General features: G+C 38.8%; 1 protein-coding gene across 1 annotated transcript in view; it reads right to left on the bottom strand.

The window, feature by feature from the left end:
* SGCG (sarcoglycan gamma) overlaps positions 1-19,198 on the bottom strand; it is a 134,746-nt gene that overhangs the window by 89,476 nt on the left and 26,072 nt on the right. The window lies entirely within an intron of this gene.

Genomic DNA, 19,198 nt, shown 5'->3' with positions numbered 1-19,198 from the left:
GTCAGGCAGTTAGTTTACAACAATGAACAGTTGCCAGACAGGATAGAAGACATAATTCTGGAGGGCACCATGACATCCATGTTATTAAATCTTCTGAACATTTTCCAAATCTCATTCTTTTTGAACCCTCAGCAGCATTCAGCACTCTTGCCCCTGCCTCCTCGGAACAGTGTCCTCCCTTGGTTTCCTTGATACCGAGCTCTTTGAGATTTCCTCCTACTTCTGTACCCACTTTCTCAGCCTCATCGTTCTCTCCCGAGCCTTTGAATGCTGGCACCCTCAAAGCTCAGTCCTAGGCCCTGTCTTGTGATCACTCCAGAGTAACAACCTAGGCTCCCACTACCATCTCTGTGCAGAAGACTCACATTTTTATCTGCTGCTTAGATTCTCTCTTCTGAGCTCCATACCCATGTATATGATTGCCTACCTGCCATCCCCTTTCCACTGTCTCAAAGGTCCTTAATTCAAGAAACTAAACTTTGATCTTCCCTCTTTTTTCAGGATAGAGGGAAAAGAGGATTTTAAAAAAAGGGTGGGGGAGATGAAACAAAGACATTCAGGGACATTTTATATAGTGACGTGAATTTACAGTACAGAGATAATAGAGGGATTTGAAGTGAACTGGTTCCCTCTCTCCCTACAAGTACCCCAACCCAGTTAGCACTGTAGGAGAGGAATCCACTTATACCCAAAAAAGGACCTGCTTAATCTTCCCAAATTACCCATGTGCATTTTCTTCTCACTACGTGGGCATGCCGTGGCTCAGGAGTCAGCAGATGTGCTGCCACCTTAGGTTAGGTCCTGGGTTCATGCCACTGCTGCCTCTGGCTCCCACTGGGCTGCCCGGAGTCCAAACAGCTCCCATCAATTGTGCTGTGCCGGCCTTCTCTACCACTAGGCTACTTTGGGCCTGCCCATCAGTTCTGCTGCTGTCTCTCTCAATGTTCATTGTCATCAGCTCAGTGTTACAGCCCTTGACCCGTACTTTGCTGTTGTTAGGTGCCATTGAGTTGGTTCTGACTCATAGTGACTCCATGTACAACAGAAAAAAACACTGCCTAGTCCTGCACCATCCTCACAATTGTTGTTATGCTTGAGCCAATTGTTGCAGCCACTGTGTCAATCCATCTTGTTGAAGGTCTTCCTCTTTTTCGCTGACCCTCTGCTTTACCAAGCATGATGTCATTCTCCAGGGGACTGAGCCTTCCTAATAACATGTCCAAAGTATGTGAGACGAAGTCTCACCATCTTCACCTCTAAGGAGCATTCTGGCTGTACTTCTTCCAAGACAGATTCATTTGTTTTTCTAGCAGTCCATGGTATATTCAATATTCTTAGCTAACACTATAATCCAAATGCATCAATTTTTCTTGGGTCTTCCTTATTCATTGTCCAGCTTTCGTATGCATATGAGGTGACTGGAAATACCATGGCTTGGGTTAGATACCCCTTAATCCTCAAGGTGACATCTTTGCTTTTTAACACTTTAAAGACTTCTACAGCAGATTTGCAACAATATTTTCAATAAAATGCCCTTTTGAGTTGTGGTACCCATGTCAAAGCCCTATATGAGTTTCACGATTCTAAGAATTTAAAAGATGCACAATTTAATTGAGGTCAAGTGTTCATTGTTAAATAAATTTAGAATAATTTATATTAGGATCCTGTTCTGGGTTGTATTGTGACTCCACAAAAATACGTGCAAGCCCTAATCCTGGGTACCTGTGAATGTGATGTTATTTGGAAATAGGATCTTGGTAGATGTAATCAAGTTGAGATGAGGTCATACTGGATTAGGGTGGGTCCTAATCCAACGACTGATATCCTTAAAAAATGAGGGAAATTTGGACACACAGAGACACAGGGAAGATGGCCTTGTGAAGAGAGAAGCAGATATTGAAGTGGTGCCATCTACAAGTCAAGGAACACCAAGGATTACTGGCAGACACCAGCAACTAGAGGATGCAAGGAAGGATCTTGCCTTAGAGCCTTCAGAGTGCATGGACCTGCCAAAAACTTGGTTTCAGACTTCTGGACTCCAGAACTGTGAGAGAATAAATTCCTATTGTTTTAAGACACTGAGTTTGTGGTACTTGGCTACGTTAGCCCTAGAAAACAAGTACAGATTTTGGCATTGAGACTGAGGTGCTGCTATAACAAATACCTATAAATGTGGAAGTGGCTCTGGAATTGGGTAATTGGTAGAGCCTGGAAGAGTTTTCAGTCTAACCACCAAATATTCAATGACTGACTGGCCCCTGAAACACCAAGATCCATTATACACAGCACATTGCTACTGTAAGTGCTTAGTATATATATTTTTATTAATAGTTTAATAATTGTTACTACTTCAGTTTTCACAAGCCTTGGGAGATAAATAGTGCATAGTAAGCCATTTTGCATTTTAGTTTGTATTATATATTGTTAGTTTTTGTAGAGTCAAATCTGAATCACAGCGACCCCATGTGTTACAGAGTAGAACTGCTCCATAGGGTTTTCTTGGCTGTAATCACTATGGAAGCAGATCGTCAGGCCTTTCTTCCACGGTCCTGTTGGGTGGGTTCAAACTGTCAACCATTAGGTTAGCAATTGAGTGCAAGCCGTTTGCATCACCCAGGGACCTTTTGTATTGTATAATGGTGATTCTAAACACTTTAAACCTTATTATGCTTTCATAATTTCACACCAGCATTTGATAGCCATTATAAAATAAATTCAAACACAAATTTCTTTATCTTTAATTATTTTAATAGTTCTTCTTTGCTTGCATCAGGTTTTTTCTTTTTCAGTCACTTCTGGTAGTTTGCTAATAATTTTTCATTTTTTTCTGGGATGTTGGTGTCAATTTGAGGCATCAAATGTAAACTGTTCTAGTTCGTAAAATTTTCTTTCCCTTAGAAACAGGAAGAATGATTTCATGAATAACTATTTCAATTTTTTTATCTGACTATATTCTAAAACTTTGCTATAGGTCAGTGAGATAAATTTCTTCTTCTGTGAAAAGATCTGTAGAAAACTTCCTCTCAATTTTACAGTGATCCTGGTAGTTGAACTGCAGACAGGGGATTCTTAGAAATTATCAGAAAGCCTAAAGTAAATACATATTGTTAAAAGGCAGATTCTAGGAATAGTCAATGCTTGCCTTACCTATTTTCTAATACCCACAAAGAGACTCACTTCTCATTTCTCTTTCCCTAGTAACTTCAATATTTTGAGAGATTTTTGACTTTTCTTTCTTATGACTTGTGCAGAAGACTGGACATTCAATTTTCATATTCAACACAAGAAAGGATAAAGACTGGTCAAGGTAGTTCTCTAAACTGTGAAGATTAGGAATATGTGAGACTCTAGAAATATGTATGGAAACCACTTCTGGGTGTACTTTGTTGAATGAAATTGCTATTTCCCAATATTTTGCAATAGAAGCAAATTTAATTTCAACTGAATCATATCTTCTAATTAACTTTCAGAACAAAGTAAAAAATATATTCTTTCCCAGACACAAAACATGCCTATAATACAACTGTAGTTATAAATACACAAAATTCCCTGAAGATCACTCATTTGATAGAAAACTTGTTTTCTGATAAATATGAATAGCTCTACTCAGACACTACAAATAGTCCTAGGAATGGTCCAAAATGCCATTTAATTAAAAAACTATAAGTGAAAATATACAATGTATAAAAATGCAGGCAGTGTTATAATAAATCTTATTTTGGCTCATCATTTTCCCAACTGGAATTCTTTAAATTTTTTTAAATTGTGTTTTAGATGAAGGTTTACAGAGCCAGTTAGTTTCTCATTAAACTATTAATACACATAATGTTTTGTGACATTGGTTGCCACCCCTACATATCAACACTCTCCCCTTCTCGACCTTGGGTTCTCCGTTACCAACTTTCCTGTCCCCTCCTGCCTTCTCATCCTTGCCCCTGGGCTGGTGTGCTCACTTAATCTCATTGTGTATTATGGGTCTGTCTAATCTTTGGCTGATGGGTCAGCTTCAGGAGTGACTTAAACCTCAGTACTGAGTAAAAAGGGAGTCCAGGGGCCGTACTCTTGGGGTTTCTCCTGTCCAAGCAGAATTCTTAATAACTGAAAGCATAGTAATTTCTTTAGACTCAAACAGATGCACTCTTTTCAAAAAAGTAATGTTCCCCCCATTAACCATCATTCAAATGTATTGGTATATTTGTATGATAAAAGCACCAAATAACTTATATTAAAACATGATTAAATACAAAATATCCAATCCTTATTTAATCACCAGAGTTATCCCATTGTATGTTGAAATACTGGTTACTATCTGAAAATGATATTTAAATTAATAGAATATGTTTGAGTTTAGTACCTTTTCTCAACAAACAAGTTCTTTTGTTAAGGTTTTGATTTATTTTTAGAACATTTATAACACCTTCAGAAAAGTGTACAATTAGAAATATACTGAATTTATCAAATATATTCCCACGAATGGTGTCTGAAATCTCTTTGTTCCATTAGTCTATTTGGTATTTATGTGCCATATGGTTTGTACTACTCTAGCTTTATAGACTGGTTTGATACCTGCTAGGACAACTTTTCCCTATTATTATTATTCTGCTTTGTTAGTTTTAAAGTTAACATTAAATCTTTTCATCCAGTTTATGGTATATCCTTTTAAATTCAGTATTCATATTAGGACTGTCAGTAAATTTCTTCAGATTGACAAGTTCTTAGTAATATGCAGACTTATTGCAATATGAAAAGTGATTTTTCTTACCATTTTCTAATTGGTATATAGCAAACACTGATTTTTGAAACTTTGTTTTGTTACTCACCATGTTGTTGCCAGGTGCTATCAAGTCATTTCTGACTCATAGTGACCCTATATACAAAAGAAGGAAACACTGCCCAGTCCTGCACCATCCTCACAATCATTGTTATGTTTCAGCTCATTGTTGCAGCCACTGTATCAATCCATCTCATTGAAGGTCTTCCTCTTTATCACTGACCTACCTTACCAAGCACAATGGCCTTCTCCAGGGACTGGCCCCTCCTGCTTCTCGCCATGCTTGCTTCTAAGGAGCATTCTGGATGTATTTCTTCCAAGACAGATTTGTTCTTTCTTCTGGCAGTCCATAATACCAATATTCTTTGCCAACACCATAATTCAAAAGCATCAATTCTTCTTCAGTCTTCCTTAGTTATTGTCCAGCTTTCACATGCATAAGAGGCAACTGAAAACACCATGGCTTGGGTCAGACTTACCTTAGTCCTTAAAGTGACATCTTTGCTTTCTAACACTTTAAAGAGATCTTTTGCAGTAGATTTGACCAATGCAATGTGTTTTTTGATTTCTTGACTGCTGCTTCCATGGGTGTTGATTATGGATCCAAGTAAAACGAAATCCTTGACAGCTTCAATCTTTTCTCCATTTATCATGATGTTGCTTATTGTGAGGATTTCTGTTTTCTTTATGTTGAGGTGTAATCCATACTGAAGGCTGTGGTCTTTGATCTTCATCAATAAGTGCTTCAAGTCCTCTTCACTTTCAGTAAGCAAGGTTGTGTCATCTGCATATTGCAGGTTGTTAATGAGTCTTCCTCCAGTCCTGATGCTGCCTTCTTCATATAGCTGAGCTTCTTGGATTATTTGCTCAGCATAGATTGAATAAGTATGTTGAAAGGATACAACCCTGACGCACACGTTTTCTGACTTTAAAGCATACAGTGTCCCCTTGTTCTGTTCCAACAACTTCCTCTTGGTCTAAGTACAGATTCCTCATGAGCGCAATTAAGTGTTCTGGAATTCCAACGTTATTCATAATTTGTTATGATCCACACAGTGGAATGCCTTTGCAAAGTCAATAAAACACAAGTAAATGTCTTTCTGGTATTCTCTGCTTTCAACCATGAGCCATCTGACAAAAGCAATGATATCTCTCGTTCCATGTCCTCTTCTGAATCCAGCTTGAACTTCTGACAATTCCCTGTTGATGTACTGCTGCAACCACTTTGACTGATCTTCAGCAAAATTTTACTTGTGTGTGAATTAATATCATTAATATCACACGCAAGCAAAATTTTGCTGAAGATCATTCAAAACTGGCTGCATGATATTGTTTGATAATTTCTGCATTTTGTTGGATCACCTTTCTTTGGTATGGGTACAAAAATGGATATCTTCCAGTTGGTTGGCTAGGTAGCTGTCTTCCAAATTTCTTTGCATAAACAAGTGAGCACCATATTATATGCACTGTATTACAAACTTATTTGTTTTAGCATATTTTTATTTAATTCTTCTGGATTTTATAAGGAGCACAGTGGTTAAGAGCTTGGCTGCAAACCAAAAGTTCAGCAGTTCGTATCCACCTTGGAAATTTTCTCCTTGGAAACCCTATGAGGCAGTTCTACGCTGTCCTATAGGGTCACTATGAGTCAGAATCTACTCGACAGCAATGGAATTTTATAAGACAACACTAAAATTACTTGCAAATAATTTTTACTCAAATTGTCTGCTAGTGGGGACCTCACTAATCACCATGAAGAAGAGAAGGGAGTGGAGCACATCCTTTGGATCTGGGATTCCTGTGCTGAGAACTTCCTAGACCCAGGAGAGAGAGAGCACTACAACACTGAAGATGGAGTGAGATGTCGAGAAGCAGTGGCAGAGAAATGGTGACAGCAGAACCAGGAGATGGGCACCATACAGCTCAGTGGACTTCCCGGACCATGGAGCAAGGTGATTACAGTAGGCTTGCTAACCCAAAGAGTAAAAGAGCTGAGTGCCTTCCAGCGGGAGGCTTCCTGGAGGAGTAAGGGGCCTCTGGGCACTTATCAGCAGAGATAAAGAGTTTTGTAACACTTGGCCTGAGCAGGACAGAGGCCTACCCAATTAGCTGAGGGCCAGAGAGAGTCCTGCCTGAGGGTACGGCTGAGAAGAGACTGTCCCAATCAAAGAACTGTATCCTGAGTATTCCTGAACCTGAATTGCAACTTGTTACTTCCCTAATAAACCCCAAAATCTTGAGTATTGTCTGTGAGTTCTGTGTGGCTGTTGTAACAAATTATTGAACCAGCAGAGAAATAGAGAGGAACAGGTAGTGTCAGAATTGGTAAAACGATTGGAGGTAGGAGGTATGTTTGACCTCCACCTCATAGGGATCAGCCTTGGGCTGATGCTGATGGTGATTCTCTCTCCTTCCCCTTGTGCAGTTAGAGGAGGTCAGATGTTTCCATGCCATTTTTACAAGTGCTATCATACAATTTTTGTCCTTTTATGTGTCACTTATTTCACTTAGCATAATGTTTTCAAGGTTGATCCATACAGTAGCATGTATCAGAACTTCATTTTTCTTTATAGCTGAGTAATATTCCATTGTATAAATACAGTACTACATTTTGTTTATTCATTCATCTGTTGATGGACATTTGGGTTGTCTCCACCTTTTGGCTATCATGAATAATGCTGAAATTAGCACTGGTTTACAACTATCTGTTTGAGTCCCTGCTTTCAGGTTTTTGTGGTATCTACCTAGGAGTGGAATTGCTGGGTCATATGGTAATTCTATGTGTAACTTTTTGTGAAACTGCCATACTTTTCCACAGCAACTGTACCGTTTTTCATTTCTACCACAATGGACAAAGGTTCCAAATTCTCCACATCCTCTCCAACAGTTTTTATTTTCTGTTTTTCTTATAATAGCCATTCTACTGTGTAAGAAGTGGTATTTCATGGTGGTTTTGATTTACATTTCCTTGATGACTGATGCTGTTGGGTATCTTTTCATGTGTTTATTGGCCATTTGTGTATTTTCTTTGGAGAAATGTCTGTTCAAGTCCTTTGCCCATTTTTTAATTGGGTTGTCTTTTTGTTGTGGAGTTGTAGAAATTCTTTATACATTCTGCATATTAAACACTTATCAGATACATGTTGTTATTTTTGTTAGGTGCTGTTGATTCAATTTTGACTTATAGCTCATCATGTGACAGAGTAGAACTGCCCGACAGGATTTTCTAGCCTATAATCTTTATCGGAGCAGATCACCAGTTCTTTCTCCCATGGAGCTACTGGGTGGGTTCAAACTGCCAAACTTCTGGTTAGCAGCTAAGTGCAACCAATGCACCACCAGGGATCCTTATCGAATATGTATTTCCCCAAAATTTTCTCCTATTTTGCAGGTTGTCTCATTACTTTCTTGATTTTTGATGCACAAAAGTTTTTAATTTTGATGAAATCCAATTTATCTGTTTTTTCTTTTGTTGCTCTCTCTTAACCCTAATACTTTTCTGTAATTAGCAAAAAAAATTTTGTGGATCAAGAATAAAAACTTGTCTGCCTTTTATTTCTTTTCTTATTTAACAAATTGCCTTGTTGCATGTGTCAAACTTTCAGAAAAATGCTAAATTACAGTAGTGTTATTAGTTACGATTTTTTTGTTCTTGATTTCAATGGTAATGCCTGTAGGGCTTCAGTATTAAGTATGCTTTTGGCTGCTGGATTGTGGTAAATACTCTTTATCATGTTAGGGGCATCTCTTTCAATTCCTAGTTTATTAAGAGATTTTATAAAATCAGGAATGGATTTGACTGTATTTAGTGTTTTCTTTGGCTTATTGAGGTGATAAATTATAGTAACGTATTTTCTAATATTAATCATCACTGTTTATATAAGGCTTACCTGGTCATGGTATATAATTCCTTTAATATATAGCTAGCATTTATTTCTTAGTATTTTGTGACTGAAATTGTCCCACAGTTTTCTTTTTTGGTGTTTGTTTGTCAGGTTTTTTTTAAATCAAGGTTGGCCTAGCTTGGAAAATGACAGGAAAGAGTTCCTTCTTTTTTCTAAACTCTAGAACGGTTTGTACAGAATATGCTTAGCTCTTTTTTCAAAAATTAAAGAACCATCTTAGGCTCTTGTTTTTGAAAGAAATCCTTAGATAACTTCTCCAATTTCTCCCATACATAAGATCTGCTTAGCTTTTTACTTCTTTTTGTGGCTTTTTTTTTTTTTATTATTTTTCTAGAAATGCTTCCATTTTATTAGTATTTTTAAATTTAACAGGAAAGATTTGTATTTTCTTAACATATTAAACATTTCCTATATCTACGGCTAAAGTTGCTTTTCTTGGTTTCAGGTTTGCCACTAGTCAGGTAGCTGTGTAGGAAAACCACTTAAACCCTCTCTAAACCCTCTTCCCTTATGTGTCTGTCAGTTTGTTGTAATGTGGGGGCTTGCGTGTTGCTGTGATGTTGGAAGCTATGCCACCAGTATTCAGACACCAGCAGGGTCACCCATGGTGGACAGGTTTCTGCTGAGCTTCCAGACTAAGACAGACTAGGAAGAAGGACCTGGTAAGTCTACTTCTGAAAAGAATTAGCCAGTGAAAAACTTATGAATAATAGCAGAACATTGTCTGATATAGTGCTGAACATGTGCCCCTCAGGTTGGAAGGCACTCAGAAGAGGACTAGGGAAAAGCTGCCTCCTCAAAGTAGAGTCGACCTTAATCACAGAGATGGAATGAAGCTTTCCAGACCTTCGTTTGCTGATGTGGCCCAACTCAAAATGAGAAGAAACATCTACAAACATTCATTAATAATCAGAACGTGGAATCTACAAAGTATGAATCTAGGAAAATTGGAAATCATCAAAAATGAAATGGAACCCATAAACATCAATATCCTAGGCATTAGTGAGCTGAAATGGGCTGGTATTACCATTCTGAATCAGCAAATCATATGGTCTACTACGCCAGGAATGACAACACAAAGAGGAATGGCGTTGCATTCATCATCAAAAAGAACATTTCAAGATCTATCCTGAAGTACAATGCTATCAGTGATAGGATAATATCCATACGCCTACAAGTAAGACCAATTAATATGACTATTGTTCAAATTTACGCACCAACCGCTAAGGCCAAAGATGAAGAAATTGAAGATTTTTACCAGTTTCTGCAGTCTGAAACTGATCGAGCATGCAGTCAGGATGCATTGATAATTACTGGTGATTGGAATGTGAAAGTTGGAAACAAAGAAGGATCAGTAGTTGGAAAACATGGCCTTGGTGATATAAATGTCACCAGAGACCACATGATAGAATTTTGCAAGACTAATGACTTCATTGCAAATACCTCTTTTCACCAACATAAATGGTGACTATATACATGGACCTCACCAGATGGAATACACAGGAATCAAATCGACTACATCTGTGGAAAGAGATGATGGAAAAGCACAGTATCATCAGTCAGAAGAAGGCCAGGGGCCGACTGCGGAACAGACCATCAACTGCTCACATGCAAGTTCAAGTTGAAACTGAAGAAAATTAGAACAAGTCCACGAGAGCCGAAGTACGACCTTGAGTATATCCTACCTGAATTTAGAGACCATCTCAAGAACAGATTTGACACGTTGAACACTAATGACAAAAGACCAGACATGTTGTGGAACGACATCAAAGACATCATACATGAAGAAAGCAAGAGGTCATTAAAAAGACAGGAAAGAAAGAAAAGACCAAAATGGATGTCAGCAGAGACTCTGAAACTTGCTCTTGGACATCGAGTAGCTAAAGCAAAAGGAAGAAATGATGAAGTAAAAGAACTGAACAGAATATTTCAAAGGGAAGGCTCGAGAAGACAAAGTATTATAATGACATGTACAAAGAGCTGGAGATAGAAAACCAAAAAGGAAGAACATGCTTGGTATTTCTCAGGCTGAAAGAACTGAAGAAAAAATTCAAGCCTGGAGTTGCAATAGTGAAGGATTCTATGGGAAAATATTAAATGACACAGGAAGCACCAAAAGAAGATGGAAGGAATACACAGAGCTACTATACCAAAAATAATTGGTCGACATTCAACCATTTCAAGAGGTAGCATATGATCAGGAACCGATGATACTGAAGGAAGAAGTCCAAGCTGCACTGAAGGCATTAGTGAAAAACAAGGCTCCAGTAATCAGCGGAATATCAACTGAGATGTTTCAACGAATGGATGCAGCTCTAGAAGTGCTCACTCTTCTATGCCAAGAAATTTGGAAGACAGCTACCTGGCCAACTGCTTGGAAGAGATTCATATTTATGCCTATTCCCAAGAAAGGTGATCCAACCAAATGCGGAAATTATCAAAAAATATCATTAATATCACAGGCAAGTAAAATTTTGCTGAAGATCATTCAAAAGTGGCTACAGTAGTAAATTGACAGGGAACTACCAGAAACTCAGGCCAGATTCAGAAGAGGATGTGGAACCAGGGATATCATTGCTGATGTCAGATGGATCTTAGCTGAAAGCAGAGAATACCAGAAAGATGTTTACCTGTGTTTTATTGACTATTCAAAGGCATTCGACTGTGTGGATCATAACAACTTATGGACAGCATTGCAAAGAATGGGAATTCCAGAACACTTAATTGTGCTCACGAGGAACCTGTACATAGAGCAAGAGGTGGTTGTTCGGACAGAACAAGGGGATAATGCGTGTTTTAAAGTCAGGAAACATGTGCATCAGGGTTGCATCCTTTCACCATATCTATTCAATCTGTATGTTAAGCAAATAATCTGAGAAGCTGGACTATATGAAGAAGAACAGGGCATCAGGTTTGGAGGAAGAATCATTAACCTGCTTTATGCAGCTGAAACAACCTTTCTCGCTGAAAGCAAAGAGGGCTTGAAGCACTTATTAATGAAGATCAAAGACTACAGCCTTCAGTATGGATTACACCTCAACAAAAAGAAGACAAAAATCCTCATAACTGGACCAGTACCCAACATCATGATAAACAGAGAAAAGATTGACGTTGTCAAGGATTTCATTTTACTTGGATCCACAATCAACACCTATAGAAGCAGCAGTCAAGAAATCAAAAGATGCATTGCATTGGGCAAATCTGCTGCAAAAGACCTCTTTAAAGTGTTGAAAAGCAAAGATGTAACCTTGAAGACTAAGGTGCACCTGACCCAAGCCATGGCATTTTCAATCGCATCATGTGCATGCGAAAGCTGGACAATGAATAAGGAAGATGGAAGAACTTATGCCTTTGAATTGTGGTGTTGGCGAAGAATATTGAATATACCATGGACTACCAAAAGAACGAACAAATCTGTTTTGGAAGAAGTACAACCAGAATGCTCCTTAGAAGCAAGGATGGTGAGACTATGTCTTACATACTTTGGACATGTTATCAGGAGGGATCAGTCCCTGGGGAAGGATATCATGGTTGGTAAAATACAGGGTCAGCAAAAAAGATGAAGACCCTCAACGAGATGGACTGACACAGTGGCTGCAACAATGGGCTCAAGCATAATGATTATGAGTGTGGCACAGGACTAGGCATTGTTTCGTTCTGTGGTACGTAGGGTCGCTATGAGTTGGAACTGACTTGACAGCACCTAACAACAACAAACACTCCTCTGTGAATTGAGGATATTGATCATATCTGGGTTCCTTTCTAAATCTAAAATTCTATAACCTATGCCAGAAATGGACTTAAAGATAACAAAGATCATGAAGATGGATCAGGACCGGGCAACATTTCATCTGTTATACACGAGGCTGTCATGAGCTGGAGTTGACTCGATGGCAACTAACAACAACGAGGCCAGGATTACTTACAGAATTACTAAATATGTATCTTTGATTCTTATATGGTAGGGGGATCTCTTTGGTCTCTATACTCTGCCAAAATATGAACAATTTCAGAAGCTGAAGCTGAAGCTGAATCAAGGAAAGGGGTCTTTCCTTACCAATGCCCACGTGGTCTTCCTACCATGTTAGTTAACTTTTTAAGAAAGTAAAATAATATAAAGGAAATAGCTTCTCTAGAAAATGCAAGTAATATTCAATGCCGGATTTTCAAAATAAACTATATGAGTTTTTTAAATGTAGCAAATTATACAAAAACTTTAAACTTTAGTAGTAAACCCAAAACCAAACTCGCTACCCTCGAGTCGATTCCAGCTCATAGTGACCCTGTAGGACAGAGTAGAACTGTCCCATAGGGTTTCCAAGGCTGTAAATCTTATCCAAAGCAGACTGCCATGTCTTTCTCCCATGGAGTGACAGTGTGTTCAAACCAGCAACCTTTCAGTTAGCAGCCAAACTCTTAACCACTGCGCCACCAAGGCTTCTTAATAAGAATGCTTAAATGGGTTTAACAACAATTTCCTCATTTTAAACTACAGAAATGAAATGGAAATTTGGCAGTTTTTCAAGGAAAAGACACAGAGGCTAATGGTGAGCCAAAAGGAATGTCTTGGCATAAATTATTTTCTGTGGCTGTCCAAATTACTGCCAAGTTCACAATTTTCTTTTTATTATTTAGTCATCCTCTGTCATTCTTCAAATATTTATTCTGGTTTCAAACACGTTAGAGAGATAGATATATTTCTTTTTTTATTGTGCTTTAAGTAAAAGTTTACAGTTCAAGTTCGTTTCTTATACAAAAATTTATACACACATTGTTATGTGACCTTAGTTGCTCTCCCTATAATGTGACAGCACACTACTTTCCACCCCAGATTTCCTGTGTCCATTCAACCAGCCGCTGTCCCTTTTTGGCTTCTCATCTTGCCTCTAGGCAGGAGCTGCCCATTTAGTCTCGTGTATCTACTTGAGCTAAGAAGCACTCTCTTCATGAGTATCATTTTATGTCTTATAGTCCCGTCTAATCCACGTCTCAACAGTTCGCTTTCGGAATGGTTTTAGCCTTGGGTTAACAGACAGTCTGGGGGCTATGTCTTCCAGGGTCCCTCTAGTGTCAGTCAGAACATTAAGTCTGGTCTTCTTACGAGAATTTGAGTTCTGTACCCCACTTTTCTCCTGCTCCATCAGGGACTCTCCGTTGTATTCCCTGTCAGGGTGGTCATTGGTGGTAGCTGGACATCATCTATTTCTTCTATTATAAGAACTGAAGAAAAGGTTTAAACGCAGAAGAAAACATTCATTGATGGTTACAAGAGTGGGGAAAGAGGGAGAGGGGTATTCACTTATTAGATAGTAGATAACAATTACCTTAGGTGAAGGGAAAGACAACACACAATACAGGGGAAGTCAGCACAACTGGACTAAACCAAAAGCTAGTAAGTTTCCTGAACACAACGAAACACTTCGAGGGACAGAGTAGCAGGGGCGGGGGTCTGCGGACCATGCTTTCAGGGGACATCTAAGTCAATTGGCATAACAAAGTTTATTAAAAAAATGTTCTGCATCCTATTTTGATAAGTGGCGTCTGGGGTCTTAAAAGCTAGTGAGCGGCCATCTAAGATGGTTCAATTTGTCCCAAACCAACTAGAGCAAAGGAAAATGAAAAACACCAAAGACACAAGGAAAATATTAGCCCAAGAGACATAAACAGCCACATAAACCAGAGACTCTATCAGTCTGAGACCCAGAAAAACTATATATTTTTTCTTTTCTTAAACCGTCCTTTATAATACCTTATGTAGTGTGGTCAGTTAGGAAAAGTGTTGATTTCAAGTCAAATTGAATGGATGTGAGTGTCAACTCTCATTTGCTGGTTGTGTGATCTCAGGAAAATTATTTAATTTTTGACAATTTAATTAAAGTCCATGCATATTTACTGAGTGCCTATTATGAGCTTGTAGTATATTAGGTGCTGGAGAAAATACATACAGACAAGGGTTCCTTCCTATCCTGTGAAGTTGTTGTTAGGTGCTGTCAAGTCAGTTCCGACTTACAGCAACTCTAATGTACAAAAGAACAAAACACTGCCTGGTCCTGCACCATCTTCACTATCCTTGTTATGCTTGAGCCATTGTTGCAGCCACTGTGTCAATCCATCTTGTGAGGGTCTTCTTTTTTGCTGACCCTCTACTTTACCAAGCATGATGTCCTTCTCCAGGGACTGGTCCCTCCTAATAACATGTCCAAAGTACGTGAGATGACATTTCACCATCCTCACTTCTAAGAAGCATTATGGCTGCACTTCTTCTATGACAGATTTATTTGTTCTTCTGGCAGTCCACGGTGCCCTTCGCCAACACCGTAATTCAAAGGCGTCAATTCTTCTTCATTCTTCTTTATTCATTGTCCAGTTTTCACATGCATAGAAGGTGACTAAAATACCATGGCTTGGGTCTGGCTCACCTTAGTCCTCAAGGTAACATTTTTGCTTTTTTTTTTTTTTTTTTTTAAACACATCAAAGAGGTCTTTTGCAGCAGATTTGCACAATGCAATAAGAAATCGTTTGACTTCTTGACTGCTGCTTCCATGGGTATTGATTGTGGATCCAAGTAAAATGAAATCACTGATAACTTCAATCTTTTTTCCATTTATCATGATGTTGTTTATTGGTCCAGTTGTGAGGATATTTGTTTTCTTTATGTTGTGGTGTAATCCATACTGAAGGCTGTGATCTTTGATCTTCATCAGTGCTTCAAGTCCTCTTCACTTTCAGCAAGCAAGGCTGTGTCATCTGCATAACGCAGGTTGTTAATGAATCTTCCTCCAATCTTGATGCCCCGTTCTTCTTCATACAGTCCAGCTTCTCAGACTATTTGCTCAGCATACAGATTGAATAAGTGTGGTGAAAGGATGCAACCCTGACGCACACCTTTCCTGACTTTAAAGCACACTGTATCCCCTTGTTCTGTTTGAATGACTGCCTCTTATTCTATGTACAAGTTCCTCATGAGCACAATTAAGTGTTCTGGAATTTCCATTCACAATGTTATCTGTAATTTCTCATGATCCACACAACTGAATGCCTTTTCATAGTCAATAAAACACAGGTAAATATCTTTATGGTATTCTCTGCTTTCAGCCAAGATCCATTTGGCATCAGCAATAATACCCTTCATTCCACATCTTCTTCTGAATCTGGCTTGAACTTCTGGCAGTTTCCTGTCAATGTACTGCTGCAACCACTTTTGAATGATCTTCAGCAAAATTTTACCTGCTTGTGATATTAATATATTGCTAGGTAATTTCCACATTCTGTTGGATCACTTTTCTTTGGGGTATGCACGTATAAGGATCTCTTCTAGTCAGTTGGCCAGGCAGCTGTCCTCCAGATTTCTTGGCATTGATGAGTGAGCACCACCAGCACTGCATCCATTTGTAGAAATATCTCAATTGGTATTCCATCAATTCCTGGAGCCTTGTTTTTCGCTAATGCCTTCAGTACAGCTTGGAATTTTTCCTTCAGTACCATCGGTTTTGATCATATGCAACCTCCTGAAATGGTTGAAAGTCAAACAATTCTTTTTAGTACCCTGACTCTGTGTATTCCTCCCATCTTCTTTTGATGCTTCCTGCATCATTTAATATTCTCCCTGTAGAATCTTTCAATACTGCAACTTGAGGCTTGAATTTTTTCTTGAGTTCTTTCAGCTTGAGAAATACTGTGTTCTTCCCTTTTGGTTTTCTAATTCCAGGTCTTTGCATATTTCATTATAATACTTTACTCTCTCTTCTCTGGAGAGCCTTGGTGGCGCAGTGATTAAGAGCTTGGCAACTAACCAAAAGATTGGCAATTTGAATCGGCAAGCTATTCCTTGGAAACCATATGGGGTAGTTCTACTCTGTTCTATAGGGTCGCTATGACTCGAATCGACTCAACAGCAATTTTTTTTAATCTTCTCTAGCTAACCTTTGAAATTTCCTGTTCAATTCTTTTACTTCTTCATTTCCTCAGTTCACTTTAGCTACTCTACATTCGAGAGCAACTTTCAGAGTATCTTATGACACCCATTTTGGTCTTCTTTTTTTTTTTATTGTTGTAGTTTAAATGAAGTTTATATTTCAAGTAAGTCTTCCATACAAAAATTTATACATACATTGTTATGTGACCCTAATTTCTCTCCCCATACTGTGACAGCACACTCCTCCTTTCCACCCCTGATTCTCCATGTCCATTCAATCAGCTCCTAACCCTCTCTGCCTTCCCATCTCAGCTCCGGACAGAAGCTGCCCATTTAGTCTCTCGTATCTACTTGACCTAAGAGGCATGCTCCTCACGAGTATCACTTTATGTCCCACAGTCCAGTCAAATCCTTGTCTGAAGAGTTGGCCTCAGAAATTGTTTTAGTTCTGGGCTGACAGAGAGTCTGGGGGCCATGCTTTCTGGGGTTCCTCCAGTCTCAGTCAGACCATAAAGTCTGGTCTTCTTACTAGAATTTGAGTTCTGCACCCCACCTTTCCCTGCTCCATCAGGGACTCTCCGTTGTGTTCCCTGTCAGGGCAGTCATTGGTGGTAGCTGGGCACCGTCTCGTTCTTCTGGTCTCAGGCTGATGAAGTCTCTGGTCTATGTGGCCCTTTCTGTCTCCTGCACTACTACTTTCCTTGTGTCTTTGGTGTTCTTCATTCTCCTTTACTCCAGGTGGCTGGGACCAATTAATACATCTTAGATGGCCGCTTGCAAGCTTTTAAGACCCCAGATGCCACTCACCAAAGTAGGAGGCAGAACATTTTCTTAATAAGCTTTGTTATGCCAATTGACCTACATGTCCCCTGAAAACATGGTCCCCAGACCCCTACTCCTGCTACTCTGTCCCTCAAAGTGTTTGATTGCATTCAGGAAACTTCTTAGCTTTGGTTTAGTCCAGTTGCACTGACATCCCCTGTAGTGTGTGCTGTCCTTCCCTTCACCTAAGATAATTCTTATCTACTAACTAGTTAGTAAATAACCTTCACCATCCCTCCCCACCCTCGTAACCATCAAAGAATGTTTTCTTCTGTGTTCAAACCTTTTCATGAGTTCTTATAATAGTGGTCTTATACAATATTTGTCCTTCTGTGACTGACTAAATTCACTCAGCATAATCCCCTCCAGATTCCTCCATGTTATGAGATGTTTCACGGCTTCATTGTTGTTCTTTATCATTGCATAGCATGCCATTGTGTGGATATACCATAATTTGTTTATCCATTCATCCGTTGATGGGCACCTAGGTTGTTTCCATCTTTTTGCTGTTGTGAACAGTGCTGCAATGAACATGGGTGTGCATATATCTATTCATGTGTCGGCTTTTATTTCTCTAGGATATATTCCAAGGAGCAGGACAGCTGGATAGTATGGTACTTCTATTTCTAGCTTTTTAAGAAAGTGCCAAATCAATTTCCAAAGTGGTTGTTCCATTTTGCATTCCCACCAACAGTGTATAAGTGTTCCAGTCTCTCCACAACCTCTCCAGCATTTATTATTTTGTGTTTTTTTAGATTAATGCTAGCCTTGTTGGGGTGAGATGATATCTCATTGTGGTTTTGATCTGCATTTCTCTAATGGCTAAGATCGTGAGCATTTCTTCATGTGTCTGTTAACCATCTGAATATCTTCTTTGGCAAAGTGCCTGTTCATATCCTTTGACAATTTTTTAATTGGGTTATTTGCTTTTTGTTGGTGAGGTTTTGCAGTATCTTGTAGATTTTAGAGATTAGATACTGATCAGATTTGTCATAGCCCAAAATTTTTTCCCAGTCTGTAGGTTGTCTTTTTACCCTTTTGGTGAAGTCTTTTAATGAGTATAAGTCTTTGATTCTTAGGACCTCCCAGTTATCTAGTCTCTCTTCTGGTGCTTGTGCATTGTAACTTATGGTTCATATTGTGTTTATGCCATGTATGAGGCCTCCAAGCGTTGTCCCTATTTTTTCTTTCATGATCTTTATAGTTTTCGATTTTGTATTTAAGTCTTTGATCCATTTTGAGTTAGTATTTGTGCATGGTGTGAGGTATGGGTCTTGTTTCAGTTTCTTGCAGATGGGTAGCCAGTTATGTCAGCACCATTTGTTAAAGAGACTGTCTTTTCCCCAATTAATGGACTTTAGGCCTTTGTCAAATATCAGCTGCTCATAGACGGATGAATTTATGTCTGGATTCTCAATTCTGTTCCATTGGTCTATGTATCTGTTGTACCAGTACCAGGCTGTTTTGACTATCATGCCGGTATGATAGGTTCTAAAATCAGATAGTGTGAGGCCTCCCACCTTGTTCCTCTTCTTGAGTAATGCTTTACTTATTCGGTGCCTCTTCCCTTTCCATATGAAGTTGGTGATTTATTGGTGATTGCGTTGTATCTGTAGATTGCTTTGGGTAGAACTGACATTTTCACAATGTTGAGTCTTCCTATGCATGAGCAAGGTATGCTTTTCCCCTTATGCAAGTCTCTTTTGGTTTCTTGCAGTAGTGTCTTGTAGTTTTCATTGTATAGGTCTTTTATGTCTCTGGTTAGATTTATTCCTAAGTATTTT

Source organism: Trichechus manatus, unplaced genomic scaffold (assembly GCF_000243295.1).
Source record: "Trichechus manatus latirostris isolate Lorelei unplaced genomic scaffold, TriManLat1.0 scaffold00168, whole genome shotgun sequence".
Taxonomy (NCBI): Eukaryota; Metazoa; Chordata; class Mammalia; order Sirenia; family Trichechidae; genus Trichechus; species Trichechus manatus.
This window is presented reverse-complemented; position numbering and strand designations above follow the sequence as displayed.